The sequence below is a fragment of the Helicoverpa armigera genome, chromosome 3 (genome assembly GCF_030705265.1).
Source record: "Helicoverpa armigera isolate CAAS_96S chromosome 3, ASM3070526v1, whole genome shotgun sequence".
In the NCBI taxonomy this organism is placed as follows: domain Eukaryota; kingdom Metazoa; phylum Arthropoda; class Insecta; order Lepidoptera; family Noctuidae; genus Helicoverpa; species Helicoverpa armigera.
In genome coordinates, this window is record NC_087122.1 from 2,302,270 (window position 1) to 2,322,685 (window position 20,416).

At 36.0% G+C, this 20,416-nt stretch overlaps 1 protein-coding gene across 4 annotated transcripts in view; it reads right to left on the reverse strand.

Annotated features, from left to right (window-relative positions):
- Positions 1 to 20,416, reverse strand: part of LOC110379998 (syndecan) — a 268,901-nt gene that overhangs the window by 105,067 nt on the left and 143,418 nt on the right. The gene's annotated exons all lie outside the window — the stretch shown is intronic.

Below are 20,416 nucleotides of genomic sequence, written 5' to 3' on the forward strand. Positions count from 1 at the left end.
TCTTACAAAAACGTTGATTACTCGAAAGCCCTTCGTGGTATGTATTGAAAGTATGCATTGTATAATAAACAGTTATTTATAATATCTTCAAATATAATAAAATATACTATCGTAAAAACAATCAATCTATACTTTTACCTAAAACGACAAGCTAACTTGGCCTCCACAACAGTACATGAAAAACTTATGACCACAAACTTTTCTCAGAAAACTAAAGAAAAAAAAATTGACGATCACCACACAATAAACCCAAGTACACAACCGCGCATCGATTACAATAAGCAGTCGGGAAACTGTCCAAGTTGTGTGAACTCACACAATAAGCTTATAAAGAAACCACTCGAATAGTTCTTTTTCCTCCAGTGTGACCGTGGGCTTAATCGTAGTTAAATTGACGGGGCGGGCTGGAGTGAATTGATTCCGATTGGTCTGCCTCCGCGAAAAGAGTGCATTAGACTGAAATAAATGACGATATAATTTTAGAGAACTTTCAGACCTGCGTTTTATTAAAGTGACGTTTCAATTGCAAAGGAAAATATGGTATCGAAAATATGATGTTTTTAAGAAAGCTTCATGTTGTAGATTTCTTCCAGAAGGCTTTATTTTTAACAAAAAAAAAATTCTCATGCTGTTTAGAAATAATCCGTAGACAATTTTATCTGTCAAGTCCATAGCCGACCGCTCTCAGACATTGTCTGCTTATACCAAATTGGAAGATGGGAAAAAAAAACAATACCGAGTTTCTTTCTAAAGAAACGTTTTTATTACCACATTGAACTGTTAACAGCTACATAACAGCAACATCTCCAAACAGCCCCTTTAGAACCACCATTAAAACCAGCGTATGCTCAAATATTTCCGATCATTGAATAGAATGTTCCAATAAGGCAGTCTACACACGTTTTTACAACGCGGCAAGTTAATTGGTCGCACCGCCATCTACCGTTACCGTACCGTTGGTTCGGTCATTTGTGGCGCGTGTGTAGAATGCCTAATGGGAGCACCGACAAGTTTAGGCGTGAAAATGGTTCGCCCTTTCTCACTCATTTCAGGTCTAATATTTTTGGGAGCTATTTAATGGGGGCTGATATTAGAGGCCTTTATTGGACGTCCATCGACTGTAATCGATGAAATCCTTTTCGAATCAGGACAGAAGTGACGTGACACGTTTTTGGAAACGTTTAATTTCTGCCTGCGACACCTGTTTTAATGTCATTTTTGTCAAATAGCTATCGAACATATCGACACAGCTGCAAAAATTGCCTCCCACATCATTCTTCTCTTACTTCGTTAAGCGCTAAAAGGGTGCCAATCATTTAGACAGCCATTCCTCCACCACATCACTCCATGACCTTTTCCTCACAACACAAAGACCGCAATAAGAAACTAAAGCCGTACATATTTCAAATTGATTCACGTCCAATAGAGCGCACTAATACCAGGATATTGCGATCAAAATCACCTACCACAATCCCGCAACGGATTACCAGTTGATTCTTCAATATGTTCAGTGCCGTAGCCAAGTACAACCCTCAGACTGGGCCAATTACCTGAGGATACAGGAGTTCCGGATGTACAGACACTCAATTTGTCAGAAACTTAATTCGGCAGAGCTCGGCTGTTGCATAGAGGGAAGTCGGGCGTTCTGATTTTGGATGGTGGAAATGTAGTTGCTGAGTTAACTTTGGATTGTGAATTGTGGACTATGAAGGGAAATGTTTCGGTGAATTGGTGTTGTTAGAGTAATTTTAGAAAAGTATGTCTGCCTATGTATATTATACATATTTCCTTACTGTCAATAATTAGAGCTGATTCATTATAAAACCCAAACCGAGACTGAAAATAATAATTTTCCCAAATCAAAGAGCAAGCCCTAAAATTTTGCATCCACATATTAATTTGATGCGCAAAATTTACTTCATCCTAACATTTTCATTCACCTCTCACAAAAGGGCTCCCAGAACCCGTCAGTTACCCGAAATCAATATAATTCGGTAACACCACATAAAAGCAGAGTTATAGACACAATTCCCTTTAACGAAGTTAGTATGAAACGTTAACACAATTAAGGCAGCACAAAATAGTGCATCGTTGCTATGAATATTCATTACTGGCAGAATTTGTGCTGCAAAAATCATTTCGCTGTCAGCTGCTGAAAGGGCAAAGCTGTTGATTTCGATAAGTCTGTGTTTCGTAATTGGTGTTGCTTACTGTTTTTTACAGCTGAATAAGCTTGAATGTGTTTTTGGGTATTTTGGAACTGTATTTTTAGTTAATGTTTTGTAGCCAAAATCTTGCGGCTGGATCCCGTGGTACTAACCGCATCACAAGGGCACTTCTTACTGGATATTATATACCCCATACACACACCCATCTTAGTAGGCCAAAGCAATTAGTCAAGTCTAAAATGAACCTCAAATAACAAGCCCGTAACTCAAAACACTTTTGCGAAAATTACTCCATAATCAAAATGGATTTTTGGAAAACCACACTACTTCCATACCACTAACGACCTCCACTATTAGTGGGTACTATAACATGTAGCTCATGTATCATACTAAGTGCTCAGCGTGAGTTCTGTCACTTTTGCGCTCACAGTCATCTATCAGATGTGCTGTTAATGCCACTGCTAATGTTAAGTAATTAGAATTTATTATACACGAGCCGTTTTACCTTGTTTCACTCGCATCCGTCAATATTTTATTCTGGGTCAGGCGTATGTCCTGTTATAAAACCATGTGCTGAATGTCCTGCAGAGAAATTTTGCAGGGCTCTTAGGGCATCAAAAGACGAGAAATTTTTCAAAGTTATGTTGCTACTGAACACAAGATTTTTTTTTTGGGCCGAGTTTGTTACTGCCTATGGCCTATAGTTATACCAATAACAAACAACAAAGGGGACAAATATTTTGACCAATCGTATAAAGGTTTCCATGAAAGAACGCAACGAACACACATTCCGACCAGTTTATCATTAGCCTCTATATAAATGATAGTGTGTTGTTTTAATGGCTTCAGATTACCAACGGTTGATAACACAGAACCCCCTGGGTGTCATAATACACGGTGTTATGTTATGGGGCAGCCCCATGTTTCCCTGAATTAATCACATAAAAACATAGGACTATAATCACCTTTCTCGGACAGGGGCTAGTTATGACGCATACGATGTTTGTATTGAAGGAAATGAGAATGTATCTAATATTATTTCTCAATAGCAAGTTAGCCAGGAGAGGAATTAACTTCTTGTAAAATAAGAGCTGGATGCGGTAGTATAGTAGTAATAAAGTAAAGATATCTGACCTTACGCAAAGACGTGCCAATTAATAAAATAAAACAAACCAGGCATCGCAAAAAAATGCTGAATCCAAGGTTTCACAACAATAACTCCAAGTTTTAGAGCAGAGGATAAAATAAAAAGCGCTATAAAGCACCGTCCCAAAGCTGTCCGAACGAAGCAGATTTTGCAAATTCTAACTCAGTATTTACTTTCATTACTTGGCAATATTTTCGACGGCGCCTATCATTTACACTTCAAAATCCTGGAGCGCTATCGTAAAAAATACCGTCGAAACCCGCCGTACCGTCAGACCGTAACATAATTTGATGAGAAAAGGTTAAAAAGTTAGCCCAATTTGTTCCCTGAGCTCTTTGTAAACTTACGGTTTTATTAACCGGTACGTACCGGTTTTTATAAGCTTCTTTCTCCGCTGTAGTTGTGAGAAGAAGTTTCAGTTTGGTGGAACAACAAGTTATATGCCCCTCGACGACTTTAGAATGTATTAAATGAATGAGTTTGTATCTTTAGAAGTGTGTTGTATCTCCGTTCGGGGGGCTGTTTGTTTCATAGTCGAGTTTCGTTTAGATTTTTAGATCGGGAGCTAAGTTTTAAAGTGAATTTGTAAGCAATGCAATACATTCGAAATTATATTGGTCTACGTGGTATTGTTATTTCATTCTAAATTAAAAATTCTTTGTGCAGTAAAAAATTGCACTGTAGACTTTTAGTTGGTTATATTGCAGCAATAGCAACATTTGAACACAGCATGGCATACAAAAAAACGTAAACCAACCAGTAATTGTTTTCTAAAATGAACAAGAAAATCCAGTCCTAATTGACACTCCCAAAGTTTACATAAAAGGCTGATACGATAGTAAAGTTTATGCAAATTCATAAACTTTATGTGAGGTTCAGAGACATAAATCCGATTATGACGTGGTTCGCCTTGGAGCCTCAGAAATTGGGGCGGCCGACAAACGCCAGAATTAACTGAGGAGACAAGATAGGTTCCTACACGAATATTTTAATTGCCTCGTTAATATGCAGATTTATTTCGCTTTGTATTTTTCGCACAATCGTCTCAATTTGCTGTTGTTGTTGGAATTCCGAACTTGAGGATGGATGTAGATGGATCTGGATAAAGTTGTTTAATCGCCGTCATTTATCATCGGCTGTAGTATCTGAGAGTTCGTCCCTGTCAGAGTGTAATACGGGCTCGATCGCTGTTGATATTATCGAGTAAATAAAGATTAAATAAGAGGGTCTAGTATTTTCACTATAAATATTGTAGTGTGTTTTATGTATTACATACTATGGATAGCAAATTATCAACTGAAAAATAAATGACTTTTAACTACAGATCAAAAACCTTCTACGAACTTTGAAGTTTTCAAACGTGATGAGCAACATTAGCATTGCTGTGTCCGAAGTAAATAATTATTGTGTAGTAAAATATTGTGCCATTATTTATGCCACTATACCTGAACTGTGTATAAATTAGGCCCGAGCATTATAAATTCCAAGACCCAGGACGGTGAATAATACTTGTTGGCAACAGTTATTAACTCACAGATTACCTAAACTTTATAACAAGATTTATCAAAACTGATTTCGGTAGCCCAAACGACCCATAACTTGAATGTCTAGCCAGCGACATCAATACAGACAAGTTACCAACTTATACTAAACACAATTATTACCGAATCCCCGCCTTATCAGACTTAACGAAAAGCCACCTAAACTCACTTTAACTTTGCTAAATTCACAAACAATTTTAAGACAGCGGAGTGCTATTTATTAAGTTTCCAAAAGCATTTTCAAATCATCTCAATAAGCTCTTCTTAAAGTCGTCCAGACGCTCTTGTTCGTCTCCATAAAGTTGTATAACATGTAGAAGTAAAAACAACCTCCGAAGAAGACGAAGCCAGCTAGGAAGTAGCCGCTGTTCACGATGGTCATCACGAAGGTGGCCCCGAGGAACAGGCCCGTGATAGCTGTGTGGAAGAAGAAGTACCAGTAGTGATACTTCAGAGGCAGAGGGTGCTTTCTCTTCATGAAGCTGATGATGAGGAGGACCGTCGCGACGAATAACTGCACATAGAGAAGTCCGAACACAAACTCCACAATGAGGGATGTCGTGAACTCCACTTGAACGTCCAATTCTCCAGTGACTGTTAGCATCAGTATAGCAGTAAACAGGACCATTGGTACCACAGCTGATAACGCTATCAGCATAAACGTCTGCCGAAGCTGGTCGCAGTGTGAACACGGAATCTCTTCTGAATCCTCTATTATGATCGTCATTATTTCTAAATTGATTCGCTACAAATTATTAAAATAATAATACTCAAAGAAGACTATAAAAATATTACGCTCGCAATAAAAACTGACGTTTACTAGAGACAGGTGACGTTTAGAAGAATAAGGTTTAGCAAAAGAGAATTAATGATACGAAAATTTGCCTTTGAATTTAGGCATTGCCAGCAGATAGCTGAACGCACGACTTTTTGTCACAGAAAGAGATCAATTTAGGTGCTCAAAAGTTGCAATTTAATGACATGAAACTATGGAAAAATGAACTAAATTTTCCATTACACCAAATACTTTATAGATATCTAGCATGTATACTACTTTATATCGAAAAATTAAAAAGGTTTGGTTTCTCATCCAATAAAAGGCGTATTACGCTTTGCGCTAGCGGCTAGCCTGTATGCTGTTCAGACAATCCATCAGCGAGTGCAGCATTACGACCGTCTGACGGGACATTTATAACGCTGCATCAGAGACCATCAATTTTGCAAGCATATTGCACAGATATGCGAGAACAGACTGTTTCTATCTACCTACTTATATCCCGTTTAGATATCTACTTATAGAGATAAAGTGTTATTACAAGCAGTGATTTTTCTAGATGTCATTGATGAGAATCTGTCATCATCATCCGCCTAGTATTTTACCAGTTATGTTGGGGTCGGCTTTCAGTCTAACCGGGTGCAGCTAAGTACCAGTGCTTTACAAGGAGTGACTGCCTATCTGACATTTATGAGAATCTGTACGTCTGCTAAATGGAACAGCGGTTGAAGTGATCTGTCTAAAGATACATGTATCATCATTTCATGCTTCTGAGAGGCTAGAGGTCTCATCACTGCAAATTAGGGCTTTCAATACCGGTATTACGGTATCCCGTAATACCGTGATCACGGATATATTTTGGTCTTTTGTCAATACCGGTATTGACGAGCCAATACCGTGATTACGGTATTACAATCTTTTTATAATTTTAATTATTGTAGTTTGTTGTAATAAGTAGCAGGAAGTTGTATTAAATAAGATAAATAACTACGTAATCGTAAGATGTCAACATCATCCTCTGAGCCTTTTTCCGCCAATCTACTTGGCAACGCTGCAGGGACTCCAGAACAGACCAGATTTCAACCGAGTCAAAGGCCTTCTCATAGTCCAAAAATGCTAAGCAGGGGCTGATTATACTCTTCGGTCTTCTGTATAATCTGCCGCACTGTATGGATGTGGTCTATGGTGCCGTATCCGCTCTGAAACCCAGCCTGCTCCGGTGGTTGGAATTCGTCGAGTCTTCGCGCAAGTCGGTTCGTGATCACTCTTGAGAACAGCTTATATACGTGGCTTAGGAGGGAAATGGGTATATGTATGTATATGTGTGAATAGCTCTTCAGCAGGGTTTTGTCTCCCTTTTTGAAGAACAGGACGACAACACTCCTACTCCACGCCTCTGGAGTTCTCCCTTCAAACAGGACGGCGTTAAAAGCTTCTGGAGCTCCCCCAGTACGGGCTCCTGCTTTTTAACCCCCGACGCAAAAACGACGGGGTGTTATAAGTTTGACGTGTCTGTGTGTGTGTGTGTGTGTGTGTGTGTGTATGTGGCATCGTAGCTCCCAAACGGATGATCCGATTGTAATGCGGTTTTTTTTGTTTAAAAGGTATGTCAGTCGGGAGTGTTCTTAGCTATGTTTGGTGGAAATCGGTTCAGGTCTTCAAGGTCATCAGCTCGTTTGTTAGGTGTGATAGGAATGTTACACGCTCAGTTTACTTGCAAGTATATGTGGGATCTGAAATTTGAAACACTAATGTCTTTTGGAACCACTGAGCTGGTCTGCTGTTAGGGCACGAAGGTAGGAGACGTAACCCTGAACTGCCTTTTAGTAAACCCATCGAATTTGGGCTCGTTGAATTTGTCTTGACGAGTTCTCTTCATGTTTCTGATTGACGAGAACCTGATGCTGGAAATGGGATGTGGCGGATGAAACCCTGGAATGCCGGAATTAAACGGATAAACCGATTTATATTTTTGCTGAAAATCTAGAATGCAATTCTCCCAGAGCCAGTTTGTCATGAGGATTGTTAAACAGCTTCCTTTGGCCGAGATCGCATATAGCGACCCCATCTTAAGATAAAATAAATTAAATGAAAGAAGGAAAAATTAAGGAGCTCCTTTAAAAAGCATGAAATAAAATTAAATTATAAATTAAAAAAAACCCCCGACCCAAAAAAAGTACGCAATAATTATGACAAAAGGTTAAAAACGCTAAACCCTATAAAAAGCAAAAAATAACTTTTAACACTACGTAAACTAAATTTTGACGTGTCGGGGGACCGCTTTTTACCTTCATAAATACTTACATAAATCAAATGATACCTACCTAATTACAACATTCGTTTAAAAAAAAAACACGTATCTAAAGTAATGAATTAGAGCGGTCCCCCGACACGACAAAATTTAGTTTACGTAGTGTTAAAAGTTATTTTTTGCTTTTTATAGGGTTTAGCGTTTTTAACCTTTTGTCATAATTATTGCGTACTTTTTTTGGGTCGGGGGTTTTTTTTAATTTATAATAATAGCTCTGTTGTAATGCCATCCTCGCCAGGGCCTTTTCCATTTTTGAGCTGTCTCAGAGCGATCTCGATTTCACCACTGCTGACTTCTGGCAGATCTTCGGTGAGATGGCGTGTTAATGTGGCTCTAGAATCCTCATTTCCGGGATCACGTCGTTTCTTCATAAACCCTAATGTCACTTCCGAAAGCTTTGATTTTTTTCCCTTACGCTGCATGTTACAGAATCTCGAACCTTTCTCCCTGAGGATCCGAAACATATACTTTGTGGTTCTGGTTAACGTCTGTTGTCGTTTCCACGGCGGCAAATCGGTTCTCTAAAGACTGGAACGTTTCAGATCCTGAAATGGTTTGGAGCAGTGTTGGCCGGCCTGTTGTTGCCTGGCCTTCATCAGACGGAAACGTTCGGCCTTGAAGTTGATATTCAGAGAGCCTCGGACAAGTCGGTGATTGCTACCGGTATTAAACCTATTGATCACGGAGACGTCTCTGACTATGTGCTTTTTATTCGTCATGATGAAGTCAATCTCATTTTTAGTCATAGTGTCGGGGCTATGATTGCCGATTGGACGCTTTTTGAAACTAAAGGATTGTGTTTTAAAAGTTTTAATCGATCTAAAATTAAACTCCGATTTCGAATTAGACGAATTCGATTTGACAATATTAAAAAATATTTACAACAGCCTTTTTGTAGTCAAAGTAGACGAGTAGTATGTAAACGGGATGCCAATTTACTAAAAGCGGATATTGCGCTAAAATGTATGTTGACGAAGTTAGACGGTCAAGCTAATGACTTAAGCCAAAATCTTGCAAAAGCTCTTCGAAGACGCATAAAGGAGCTATCTGGAGTATTGCAATATTTGCATGACCGACAATACCGTGATCACGTGATCACGGTATTGAAATTTCTAATACCGGTATTGATACCGGAATTGAAAAAATCCGGTATTTGAAAGCCCTACTGCAAATGTTTTATACATTTTCTTACAAATAATACCAAAATTATGTGTAAAACAATTTTACTCGTAAAAACGTAAACTCGTAAAGCCAGCATATAAAATATATCTTCATGCTTAACAAACATAAAAGTTTGTGACCCACTAACATTAACGCGAATGACATAATATGTAGTTGGCGGCAAATTAAAAACTTTGCGTTTCATTCCATTGCCAAAGCACGGGAACACAAACTTTTCGTTAAATTAGGTAACTTGGTTTTGGAAAAAATATATTTATCTTTTCCGGACACTCGGGTAACGTCGAAATTATGTTATCTAAAATACTTTAGGTAATCTTAAGCTCTATAAAGATAACCATCCCTTATATTTTACCTCCCCTTATAGCTAAAATAAACGGTTATTGGTTGACCAAAATATTGATCGGGTTTTTTATTTACTTCGTACGTAGAAGCTAGGGAGGGCTTGTGTCTAGTAGTCTAAGTAACGGACGCATGGGACGAGGGATGGTTAAGCTATTTTTGGTGCAGTAAGAACGCGGATGGGAGAGCAGTTGGCAGACGAAAATGTTGGCATGATTTGTAGTATACAAACTAAAGTGTGAAGATAGTCCCATATTGTATTATAGTGAAATATGAATAAAATTAATTGTGATTGTATAGGTCCCCAAGATAAAGGCACAGCCTAGTTTGGGGACCACAGAACTGATAAAAATGACTCGTAATATAGTTACAGTTTACCTTTATTGTAATCTACCTCATAACATTAAGAAGTGATTTGCGAATGTAACTGTGGATCAATAAACGAATTTATTATTTATTATAATTAATGGTAGATATTACAATGTATGTATGTTATATTAAATAAGATTTCTTCTACGAGGCTAACGAGAATTATATAACTAATTTACAAGGACATTAAATGGTGTGCCCAATTCTATATTAAGATCTTAATATTTACAAAACCTACCTACGTAAAAATAAGTTGTTACGGCCTTTCAACAACCAAAAAACCAATCTAGATAAAAAGCTAAGTAAAGGTCAAGTACGTTAAACATTTCTATATAATCCCACCAAAAACATTAAATGTAAAAAAAAGCCAATCCTCTACGCAATTCCTCCACCGTAAAAAGTTTTGAGATCGCATAGAAGCCAAGTCCTGTTCAACTTTATTTGTAATAATAAATCAATATTTTGTGACTATATCAATAGTTTTGTTCACATTACAATAATATTGACTTGGCCATGAGCACAATAAACTACAAATATAATACAGCATATCTTGGAGAGGTGAAAGTCAAACATGAAGTTTAATATCACAGAATTAAATACTTTTAGTTTATTCAATTGTTACTAAATGACCGACAGTCAGTATCATCCAACATCAATGAACTGCACATGTACTATGGCGCATGTTTAGTCCATGGTGATCTCAAATTCCAATCAGTCCATAATAAGTCCAATCGTAAAATCATGTCCATATAGAATTTATCAATTCAATGGTATTTACACATTATTTCAAGGAGCTACTTTTAACTTGTGCTCATGGCCAAGACAATATTATTGTAATGTGAACAAAACTATTGATAGAGTCACAAAATATTGATTTATTATTACAAATAAAGTTGAACAGGACTTGGCTTCTATGCGATCTCAAAACTTTTTACGGTGGAGGAATTGCGTAGAGGATTGGCTTTTTTTTACATTTAATGTTTTTGGTGGGATCTAATTTATTTTTTGTAGGTCTCTTTCTTCTCTAAGTATATAACAAATTAAATTAACTTACATGCAACAACTAAATATGTAACAAACTAAATATGTACACCTAAAGTAGCACGTAAACAACATTTTTTTTTAATAAAATAAAAAATTTCGAAATTGTCGAATTTTTGAATCGAATATCTTTTAGAATAAAAAAGATTTATTTCAGACGTAGATGGCGCTATCACATGAAATTATTTGTTTTTTTTTTTTAAGTAGGTACTACTTATACTAAGCTATGTAACGAAACCATAGTGCGATTTAGACCAAGACAACGCCATCTATCGAGCGAGCATGCAGTATTTATCGCACTATGAAAGATTTTATCATTATTCATTTCATTTTAACCTAGCTTTTTTTATTCATATGTATGTATATTTAATACATAACAACAATATACCACACTACGTAACAATAAAACAAATAGGTAGTAACATTTTGTACATAAATAAATAACAAAGTTATCAATGCAGTTAAAATTCATACACAATGTTTTTGAAAAACCGCAAATATAAATTTGTTTCCTATTTTTTATTAAGTTTTAAGGTTTTTATAATTTTCCCTTTATATGTTGCTAATAACCTATCTTGGTGCCAAATTTGAAAGTCCTAAGTTTGCTAGAAGTACCTTAGACTTTTGATGATCGGTCAGTGAGTGAGTCAGTGACAAAATGGTGTAACTTTGATTGCTCATAACTCGTAAACTATTTATTCAAATGTCTTGTAATTTTGAGACTGAGCTAATTCTAATACTTACTCTTGGTCGTCGAAAACCTAAACTTCTAGCTTTGTTCACATGGAAGATACAGGGGGCTGAAATAGCCGCGAAACGCTTCGAGAAAAGATGGTACGGCCGTGCCTGCTTTGCTCGAGTCTTGGCTGTGGGGCACTGCCGTGCCCTCAGATATTCGTAGAATTTTATTTTCTCTTGAAGTTCTCACTAAGAGTACCCACGCACTGGAGACTAAAAAGTCGGTCGACTGTTGGCCCGATGATTGTTTTTTTTTTTAAGAAATCGAATCTACAATGAAATCAAAGTTTTAAGGTGGTCTAATACCGGCCAAAGACCTTATGGTTGTTATGATGGTTACATATATGTGCGACAAACCATCCATTTCGTCGGCCAACTAAAAGTTTGCAGTGCGTCCTTAAATATATTCAGAACAGTAGCAAAAGCGGCCATTATTACATTTAGACGGTGTTTATTAAATACCCACTGCTGTGTAAGACCTAATTGAAAATTCAATCATGTTTATGAAAATATTTATTACTCGGACTTGGGACTGTGAAACGGGCTTTTATTACTTAGCTTTTAAACTTTAAATTTTATTACTTTCAACGCGTGACGTCATAAAAAGAAGGGTAAAAGGGTGTAGACTACGTGACTACAGAATTTATAAACTTTGACGAAAAAATGTAGCATCTTATGTTGGTTCAACTTATTGCTTGTATATTTTTGGTAGGCGCTGTGATTTTCTTTACAATTTTCTGCTCCTTCTTCATCTTCCCAACATTTTCCCAACCACGTTGGGGTAGGCAAAGAGCGACTGCCTATTTTACCTTCTCCTCTTAGGTAACTCAACGATACCCTTAGGCAAGGCTGGTTGTCAGGCTTACTGACTTTTACTACCTGTAACGACTGCCAAAGATGTTCAAATGAGAGCCTTAATGAAATTCGTTGCTCCTTAATAGTATGAGAAAAAAATAATTGCAATAATAACACTTATAAGAAAAAAGCCAAAGGTCACCTTTTTTCCTAATTTGAGCTCATGGCTTTGACAAATGACCGAAACGTTTTCTCATTGTCCACATTGAAAGCACACGCCTAGCCATTTCGTATATAATCCTTATTTTTTTCTGGCGCTACATCATCTTCTTATCGTCGTTTTCAAGCCGTTCGTTTATTTTTTCTGAGCATTTTTCTTAACGTGGTAGTTACTTCAAGAATTGAACCAACAGGATACGTTATTGCAAAATCTTCTCCTCTGCCATAGGTACCATACTAAAGCACCTTTCTTAATGCTATTGCTATTGTTTATGCTATTGTTTAACCATTAAGTCGCATACGTGTGTCAGATTATGGTATATTTCTTGATTTTAACTATCTCTGTAAACGAACTTTAAATGACAAATTATTGAATATTTTTACTGTCTCTGTAAACGCACATGAAAATGAGGGTACCTTTATGTAATTGTTTTATGTTCATTAAATTTTATATCTAAAATCTTACATGTTTAATGATAAAATAAATATTAAAATTATCGTTATAAGTTTTAAATAACATTTGGTGTGTTTAAATTAGTTTATTTCAATTGTGAATTTAGTTATTTGTGTATAAAGCTTACTTGTCTGTGATTGGTCAATTGTGGCGGGATAGTATGACTGTTCGAAATAATGTTTTAAAATAGTCGTGGCATTTTTCTGGTGGACGTTGAGGTTTGACAACTCACGAAAGTTAAGTATTCTTCCTGATTTATACTTTCTTACTATGATGTGATTATTGTGATTTTTATTGTAATTGTTGTTTTATGTATTATTGTGCTGATGTTTAAAATGTATAGTAATCTATCGCTTTACATGTCTATAAGATATATTTATGCTGTACTTGTGTACTTACCTTGGGTACCGTATGGAATTATTTCTTTATGATTTATATGATTTATGTTCCAATAGTTTATAACCATACAGACAGAATTGTGTTGCTGGGGAGTTTGTTCCACCACTTCTTCTTCCCAGCAAAAACACATAGGAAGTGGTGAAGGGTGGGCGTTTTGGGGGCTGTCTATTGTAAAATCCTGACGTTCTAAAAGTGCTGTTTTGCAGCCAAGTTTGAATAAATGATTTTTCATTTCGATTTGATTTGATCATAGAAAATGTTTTATTTATTTTTTTATACCTTTATGTTTATTCATTGCTTCCTACACTTATTCTTGGGATTTCAATAAATAAATAATACATTAAATTGCTCTATTATGTATCAAAATCTAACACGTGCGTAACGAAGTGATCAAAAAAGCGTTACTGAGCTATGACTATTTACTGTCGTCGCGAAAATTGGAAGTTTTTCTCATATAGGTTTGAGCTCATGGCGGTTCCGGTGGGTTACATGCTCTAAGACTACTTACGAAGCAAGCGCCTGTATCGACATTCTGTCACGTCGGGTGTTTAACAAAATAAATGATGTAATATACAGTGACGTCACATGTCCCCTGAGACTAATCCAACGCTTAAGAGATTGACCTCAAAATATTTCACTTTAAAGTCAAGTGACTGGGAAAAGTGCTGAGGAAAAGGCTTTTTTGGGAGATAATATTTGAGAAGCTTTATCGTAATTTAATATAAAATATATCGATGTTTATCCTATCCTTCACAGGTCAGGCAACTCGTTAACTAAGTTGGAAAAATAGAGGTCCTATTAAATAGAGCTATCTTCTTACTGAAACATTGCGTTACCAAACTAAGCTGAAAGTTCCTTTATGGGAGCTACTTAAATAACTGTGAATATTAGAACTGTTCATTAAACATTTCTATTATAACAGTGGCGTGAAAAATATCGAGTGTAAAGAATGGAAAACTCAAGGGACTACTTATATCAAGAGATCGAGAGCTGCGACCGCGGTCATTATATACACGATAACGATACGACATAGATATCTCAGACAAAGAAGCCTATTTTACTAACAGCCAGTTTCTTCATCAAAAGTTAAAGCCAAAGTAAAAGTCAAAGTAATGTCTAAAGTTAAAGTAACGGTCAAATTCAATTTTTCTATTAGTTTTGCTGTCATTTTAGCCTTGAAAAGACGAATTTGACCGTTACTTTTACTTTAGACATTACTTTAACTTTTACTTTTGATGAAGAAACTGGCCGTAAGACGAACTTTATGTAAATTATGCTTTTTATGTTTGGCAAATATGTGATATGTTTTTAACACTTCAGATAAGTACATAAGTTCCAGTCGAACCTAGTAGTTGTTGGTACGGGAAACCGGGAAACATACCTGAAACAAAAAATAAACCATTATAAATACAAGATAATGATGACAAAGAAAAGCTGTTTATAATAATGTGTTGAAATGTATCTTTGGCAGACTGACTAAGGTCAAAAAATAATTTCGCTATTCTAGCATTTGTATGCTGTGGTATACATACCTGAGCATAGAAATTCTATAAGTTGTTTAAATGTTGCTTCACTATGCTTTGGTGCCCTGATAACGAGGTAATAATAAATTCTAACTCAATCGATTTAAGAACAAAGTCGTTACAAGTAAAATAAGCCATCCGATATAAATATCCGTCATAGTATTTGTTATAACATGTGTTCAACGTTATCTATAAAAATATCTGCAACATTTCTTTACTACGTTAACATTTAGCAGCTTTATTTGTTAAATTTACCATAATTTTCGACGAAATTAAGCCCTAGAACATTACGAGATTATACGCCCACTTGACAATTCACAAAGGCCTCTCAAACCAATATTAACCAACAATAATGCTCGGTGAGCAACGAACATCCCTAACAGGATAGCTGCATACGTCACATGTAGGGCTGCGACACCCCGGGACAGCTGGCAATTACCGCGCGACGCGGGATGTCCCGGCTTTCAGTCACGCCCCTGTCGCATTGTGCACGGGACGTAGAATCCCGCATTTTCAATGCAGTTTAACGCTCGATTGCTTTGATCCCAATCTCTAATCGGCGTTATTACACTTTAAAACTTTAAAATTTTGTTCGTAAAGCGAAATTCGAATTACATATTCCGAAAAGCCATTAGGCGAAAACTGTTCAGGGGAAAGAGTAACACATTTTTGCGGCTATTTGTTTCAGTTTTTAAAATAAATAACCTGAATTGTTTGTAGATGAAAATATATGTTTTATAAATGTTTATTTTAAACAAGTTCGTATGTTTTTGTTCATGTAACGAAGATAAATTATACTTTTTATAAAGGTTTTATGTCGTTAACGTTCTATTGAAGTAAGGTCGTAAAGGGAAACGGGACTGACGTACCCTCATGTTTGTCATTTGCTCCCGCTTCCCGTGAGTAGGTCAAGGTTGTAATTTGAACATCATAACTAATTAATGGCATTCTTAAATCATATTTAGACTAAAACTTTTTTTAATTTCTGCTTTTATGCATTTTTATGACATGATTCTGGTTTAAAGAGATATATTTTTATTCGATAAATCCAAGCATCATGCACGAGCGAACAACATTGATTGCAACTCAAAAAACGTCATACAAAAACATTACATCACTGGATTCATATTTTATTAATGCCATTTTGTAAACATACATCGCGATTTCAATTGCAACTTGCAATGAATTCGTTTTTAATCACAAAAATATATCCGACATTTATTATCGTTCCCGTTTGCAATATTTTAATGTTGAAGATTGAAATCCCGGGGAGATAGGAAGCGCAGCACATCACTATTTGAAGTGCTTAATTATTTAAGTGTAATCCCCGATACACGAGCTGTCACACGTAAATCCAAGGATTTGTTACTAAGGAACTATGTATGTCTACTACGATATTTATGTAAACTACTAATCTATTAAGGCAGAAAAAAATTACGATCATTATTTTCACACCCGAAAAATCTCTTTCTTTTCTTTCATGCCATGCTTTTTAATTTAATCTGTTAAAATTACATATAGGACTATATGTAATGTTTTTATTTATTCCTTTTAATCTGCAATCACTAATAGGAAGTGTAAATATACTTGAAAATATAAATAATATATTCTAACTTTATCTTTCAAATTGGATAAGTATATAAGCCTACTAAGATTGATAAGTGACCTCAATTCAGAGATCTAGATAATTCATACATTAAGTAAATATAAATTAGATATATTAGATATATTTATCTATAAAGAATTGTGCGTCAAAATTGACCTTTGCTCAACTGTCCTCGCAATTTGCAAAAGCACTTTAAATGCAGGTTTCCTTAAGTTATTACAAAATACCTACTAATCATTGAAAGCGTTTTCGGTATACATTAATTAGTTAAACACCGAATCCTATATAAAATGGTAAATGCGAAAATCATTCTGCCTGTCTTTCAACCTGTCTGTCCGGCTTTCACGCCAAAACTAAACTAGTTTTTTGTAAACACACGCAATGGTTTTTAAGTATAAAATACTCAATTTCAACAAATATAATAGTTTTTTTCTTTCATATTATTTACGTTACTTTCAAAATATATTTTCAATACAACTGAAGCCTCGCTATTCAAATAAATATTCTATACAACCAGCAATGTTCCCAGCCTCAAAATCCCAAACCTGCCTAGTAAAACAAGTCATTAGACTTTTTCGATTTTTAAATGGAACTTCCTCGTCGGTAGGAATGCAGTACGTGCTGAAAACGCCATTCAGTTAGACGTGACTGTATATACCTCAGTTACCTGGATATAACTACGTCGTATAACTAAACAACGGGGTTATTTTTATTGTATTCCTTGCTGTAGGTACTGGTTCAGGAATAGAAAAGTTAACTGAAATGTCAAAAAAGGCATTTATGTATTAGGAAATATATTCTTCAGGGTCCCATCTCTATCCATGTCCAATTTTATCATAATCCTCAACCTAATCTAATTCTTTATGTTAAATGAGTTTATAATTTAGTTTTTATTTCCGTCTATTCATAGAGTAGCCAATAGACAGATAGTCTTAAGGACCACAGATTAATAAGCCAATAATTTCTACAAAGATCCAAATATCCCCGAACCTTGTCTTTGAGTGTAGTCATCAAAAACTTTACTCGTTACTCATTCGAGTTTATTTGTTTCAACTCGCCAAGTTCTTTTCTCTGCCGTTAAAAGTTCTGAATCATTTAGGAGTGTTACGCTTTACGGAATTCCTGCTATCTGAGTTATCTTTGTCCAATTAAAGGGGTTCACGGAGTAAGGAAAGATGAGCGGAGATGCCATAATAATAGGTTGGTCAGGCGTCTCCATCTAGGTCCAATAGGGCATGACCATAACGGTCAGTTACGAGTGAAGTAGCGCGTTCGGGTTCTTTGAGGCATTTGTCAACAATTTTTGGTATTACAAAAAAAAAACCGGCCAAGTGCGAGTCGCGCACGACGGGTTCTGTACCATACATAATCTGTGAAAATTTCAGCTCTCTAACTATCACGGTTCATGAGATACAGCCTGGTGACAGACGGACGGACGGACGGACAGACAGAGGAGTACCTACCTTTGGGTACGGAACCCTAAAAATGGTCGAGTCCAAAGAAGTCGCGTATAAGGGCGAAGATAGTAACGCATTTTGGCGTACTGACGAGGAGATTTTCTATTATGGCACCTCCACTAGACATTTTGTTCTCTATGAAAGGGTTTTGTTGTTATACTTCGGCAATTGTTTTTGGTTAAGCGTGGGTGGTTTTTAACTCTTTGGTGTTAGGAAATGATTTTGTTTAACTTGTGGAGGCTTTACAGTGGGTAGGTGGCTTTAGGCTGTTGGATTTGAAAGGTATTTTTGGCGTGGGCTTCGGGATCTATCGGTGTAATAACTAGTACAGAATTGGTAGACCTTGAATCCCTTTAATTATTTATATTTAGATATTTATACTTAATTCATTATATTTTTAAATACTCAAATGAAAAACACAAAATTATGTCCACCGATATTGGGATCATTTTTTAATGCACTAATTGAAGTAATAGTAGCTACTCTGTGTGTGAGTGACTATGTAAAATAATGCTAATTTAAATGTAACATACATTTGATAATCACAATACCTCTCTCTTTTCAAGACATATATTACTTACACTGAAACAAAAACCACGAAAGGCCTGCATCAATTACAAAGGGTAGGACACCCCCTAATTAGAGAGCATTTATCGAAACAATTATACAAATTGCAAGGTTGAAGATTAAACAAAGAGTTAATTAGATAATAAATAAACCGAACGGAGTTACAAATGTATTATCCCTACACTTGTAACATCTCCCTGATGTTTTTGAACACCCCTATCTTTAAAACATTTCTAGGTATTTATATTTTGTTATTTTTGTATGGTACGTAGGGTTAGTGATCATAACGTTAGGCTCTTCTTACTGTGGTCGGTCCGTGTACAGCTGACCATCTCGTCATGATGAGTTTCTACAGGTTTCAGAAGGCATGTTAACTTCGTGAGCCCAGGCTATCATTAGTACATATTTGGCCGTTGTTATAGGTTAGATGTTGTGGCTGGCCAAATGATACTAGTGCCAACCAGTAGGCTAGGTTGGGAAAAAAATATGCATAGGTGTTCCTCATCTTTTGCATATATTTGCCGATCTATCTTCCAACTGACTATATTTTTGAGTAAAGTACCAGGAAACAGGGATGGTAAAGGTTTTGGGAACAAATATAATGATCACCATAAAATGCTTTGATACCCTAAGTTTTGCAACCAGAAATATCTACTGAACACCAGAAAAATAAAGTCTAAAAATGTAATAGTACCAGCTATTTTAGTCACGACTTCACTTTAAATTGTATTCGACCACCAAATTTAGTAAAAATGATCACCAACTCTTGACGACCAAATTAATGTATTATTTTTGCCTAAATAAGTCACTGTGATTGCCATAAAATGTAGGCTTATTACCAAATAAAGTATTATGATGCCATATTAAGTTATGTGTCCGGCTTGCAATGCATGCGTGAGTGTCAGTATGACGAGTGACAGGGGAACATGGAAGAAAATGACATATTGCGCCGACGAGAAGTAAAATTGGGAACAGGGCAGGAGAAAGAAGAAGAAGAATGTGTTTCTCAATACACTCCCTCGAAAACACACTCTTATCGCACTGTTTAGAGGCATGCAATTGACAATTTTCCACGCTAGTGCAGGAAAAGGGTCCCCATAATGTTATTACATTTATTTTATCAGGCCGAACTTATTTTTTTGGAGTCAGTTTACTTAAACAGGATAGCAAGATGTAAAAACTTTTTTGATGATCATTTACTACTTTTGGTGATCATTTACTACTTTTGGGATAACAATGATTTATTTGGACTCATTTTGCTTAAATAGGATAGCAGAATTTAAAAACTTTGGTTATAATCTTACTTTAAAATGGTGGTTTGGTGATCATTTACTATTTTTGGCTTACGCATGATTTATTTTGGAGTAATTTCACTTAAATAGGATAGCAAAGTGTTAAAACTTTGGTGATAGTTTTACATTAAAATGCGAGTTTCATTTTGGTGATCATTTACTATTTTTGTCTGCTGTTTGTTACTATATCTGATGATCAGTTAAACATAAGCCAAAGGTTTTTAAAGAAATGTTTTATACGAATTGTCAAAAAACTCGGCGCACGAGTCCCACTCGCACGTGACTGGTTATTTTTGTCGTGTAATAGTGTTTTTGAGTTTTCAAGAGCATCATTATTACCGCCTAAAAGATAACGATATCACGTCCACTTTTGCGTTCCACACGGGCAATAGGCAAATATATGATATGTTGTGAGATATGGAATCATGGCAATAAAAACATAAATCATTGGGGACAAGATGATAACATTCGGGGGGGCGATTGGGGGACTTGA